We start from the raw sequence: 3,788 nt of genomic DNA, 5'->3' as shown, positions 1-3,788 counted from the left end.
AAATCCAAGGAAAATCAAAATAGATCAAATGGGATATGGTAGGATTTGGAGAAATATTTGGTGGGTCCATCATATGACCGTCCATATGTAATGGGGGGGGGGTTAAGTGTAAATTTCGAACCATGTGGTTACCTTGTAATCATATACCAAGTATCTAGTTAGTGTAGTTAGTTACTAGATATTTTAGTGTGCGTTAGGGTGTTCGGGGACCATGACTACCTCAGAAATAATTAAACAATGCTTTTAATAATATTTTGATGTTCCGGGTTATGTCCGGTTGTTCGGTCGGATACTGTTCCGTTAAAGTGTTTAAATTGTTCCGTAAGGCGTCTTATATATATATATTTTTGTAACACAATTAATTTCTAACACATAGGAAAATATTCAGGACTATTTATTAACTTTTCTGTATACCACTAGTATGTTAACACGCACATGTAAGTATAACACAGTATTCAGAGAGCAGTTAAGTAATTCCACACAATCGTCAAGCACTTTAATTATCATTAATAAATTGTACGAAATACATGGAATATTGAGGGTTGTCACATTCTTCCCCTGTTAAGAAAATTTCGTCCCGAAATTTAGCACGTGGTTACTGAGGAAGCTAGTTATGTTGCGTTGTTTTCCTGGTTTTTCTGGGGTGTTACATCATCCCCCCGTTGATTTGGAATTTCGTCCCGAAATTCTGCAGTAGCTTCATCCTCAGTAGTGGTTGCACTTTTCTTAAACAGCTGGGGATACTAGATTTTGATTTGGTCTTTCTCGTTCCCAGGTGTACTCTAGGCCACGACGGGAATTCCAACGAACTCGGACGAGAGGTATTCTGGTGCGCTCGAGAATCTTAACATCTCGATCTGTAATCTCTACTGGTTCCTCGACGAATCGCAGCTGGTCGTCGATACTGAGCTCCTTTAAGGGAACTATGAGGGTCTCCTCTGACAGACACTTCTTCAGATTTGACACGTGGAATACGTTGTGAACTCCGCTGAGTTCTTCAGGTAGATTCAACCTGTAGGCCACCTTGCCAATCTTCTCGATGATTTCAAAGGGTCCAATGTATCGCGGGTTGAGTTTGCCTCGTTTGCCAAAACGAACTACACCTTTCCAAGGTGAGACTTTGAGTAGCACTCGATCCCCAACCTGGAACTCGAGTGGCTTTCTTCGCTTATTAGCATAGCTTTTCTGACGGTCACGAGCTGGCGCCATTCGTTGTCGTATCTGAGCAATCTTATCGGTTGTATCTACTACGAGTTCTGGACCAGTGATTTGACTGTCACCAACTTCTGCCCAACAGAGAGGTGATCGGCACTTGCGTCCATATAAAGCCTCGAACGGAGTGGCCTGGATGCTGGTGTGGTAACTGTTGTTATATGAAAACTCCACTAACGGGAGATGCTTTTCCCAGCCATTGCCAAAATCGATTACACATGCCCTAAGCATGTCTTCAAGGGTCTGAATGGTGCGTTCAGATTGCCCATCCGTTTGTGGATGATAAGCGGTGCTCATGTCTAATCGTGAGCCAAAAGACTTATGCATAGCTTGCCATAGTTCAGAGGTAAAACGAGCGTCACGATCAGAAATGATGGAGGTTGGCACTCCGTGCCTTGATACCACTTCTTTTAGGTAGATGTCTGCTAGAGTAGAAAACTTATCCGTTTCTTTGATAGGCAGAAAATGTGCAGACTTGGTCAGTCGATCCACGATCACCCAAATGGTATCATTTCCGCGTTGAGATCTGGGCAGGCCAGTAACGGAATCCATGGATATTTGCTCCCATTTCCATTTTGGGATCTCTGGTTGTTGAAGTGGGCCTGATGGTTTCTGGTATTCGACCTTGACCCTAGCACAAGTCAAGCATTTACCGACGTAGGTTGCTATGCTGGCTTTCATACCAGGCCACCAGTATGTAGTCTTTAGGTCGTGGTACATCTTATCCGAACCAGGATGTACAGAATAACGAGACTTATGTGCTTCATCCATCACAAGCTCGCGTACGTCTCCATACGGTGGAACCCAGATGCGTCCGTTATCATAGTAGGCGCCGTTTCCCTTTTGTTCTAGTCGTTGCCTCGATCCTCGTATGGACTCAGCCCTTATGTTCTCTGCTTTCAATGCTTCAACCTGAGCATCATGAATCTGAGCTGGAAGGTTGGATTGGATGGTAAGCTGTCACGCACGTACACGCCTAGGTATAGTATCCTTCCGGCTGAGGGCGTCAGCCACAACATTGGCCTTGCCCGGATGATACTTGATCACGCATTCGTAGTCATTCAAGAGTTCAACCCATCGGCGTTGACGCATGTTTAACTCCTTTTGCTTGAAGATATGCTCGAGACTCCTGTGATCGGTGTAAATGGTGCACTTGGTACCGTACAGGTAATGTCTCCATATCTTAAGCGCGAAAACAACTGCTCCCAGTTCCAGATCGTGAGTAGTGTAGTTCCTTTCGTGAACTTTAAGTTGGCGTGATGCGTAGGCAATGACCTTGTCGTGTTGCATCAACACGCAACCAAGTCCTTGGATGGAAGCGTCACAATAAACCACAAAATCATCTGTGCCTTCAGGCAATGAGAGGATAGGCGCGCTACAGAGTCTATCTTTTAGGTGCTGAAATGCGGACTCCTGTGCATCACCCCAACGATAGGTAACACCTTTCTGAGTCAGTGAAGTGAGAGGTTGCGCAATCTTTGAGAAATCCTTGATAAACCTTCTGTAATATCCTGCCAAACCCAAGAATTGGCGAATTTCTGTTGGTGTGCGGGGTGCAGGCCAATTCTTGATCGATTCAACCTTAGATGGATCCACATGAATTCCATCCTTATTTACCACATGGCCTAGAAAGTGGACTTCGCGAAGCCAAAAGTCACATTTCGAAAACTTGGCATACAACTGCTCTTTTCGAAGAAGTTCCAGTATAAGTCGTAGATGCTGCTCGTGTTCCTCCTGACTCTTAGAATAGATCAGGATATCGTCGATGAACACAATAACGAACTTATCCAGGTAAGGCTTGCACACTCGGTTCATGAGATCCATGAAGACCGCTGGTGCATTCGTCAGCCCGAATGGCATAACCAGAAACTCGTAATGGCCATAACGAGTTCTGAATGCTGTTTTGGAGACGTCCTCATCTCGGACTCTCAGCTGATGGTATCCCGATCTCAAATCAATCTTGGAGTAATAGCTCGACCCTTGCAACTGGTCGAACAAGTCGTCAATACGTGGAAGAGGATAACGATTCTTCACAGTCACCTTATTAAGCTCGCGATAGTCAATACACATCCTGAAAGTACCGTCTTTCTTCTTCACAAACAAGTCTGGAGCTCCCCAGGGCGAAGAGCTAGGACGTATAAAACCCTTTTCCAGAAGTTCTTGTAGTTGCGTAGACAGTTCTTCGAGTTCTGATGGAGCAAGTCGATAAGGCGCACGAGCTATTGGTGCTGCTCCAGGAGCTAGCTCGATTTGAAACTCGACTTGTCGATGAGGCGGAAGGCCAGGTAATTCCTCAGGAAATACCTCGGGAAAGTCGCGTACAATAGGAATGTCTTCAATCTTCTTTTCTTCCGCGGATGCATCAGTAACGAGGGCTAGGATAGCGGTGTGGCCCTTTCGTAAACACTTCTGGGCTTTAAGGAAAGAGATGATGCCTACAACAGCACCACTCTTGTCGCCACGAATCACGAGCTATTCTTTACCAGAACGAGGGATACGGACGATTTTCTCCTTGCAAATAATCTCCGCTTGGTGTCGAGATAACCAATCCATTCCAATAACAACGTCGAAACTAC

The sequence above is a fragment of the Helianthus annuus genome, chromosome 3 (genome assembly GCF_002127325.2).
Source record: "Helianthus annuus cultivar XRQ/B chromosome 3, HanXRQr2.0-SUNRISE, whole genome shotgun sequence".
Classification (NCBI taxonomy): Eukaryota; Viridiplantae; Streptophyta; class Magnoliopsida; order Asterales; family Asteraceae; genus Helianthus; species Helianthus annuus.
Note: the sequence above shows the minus strand (reverse complement) of the source record.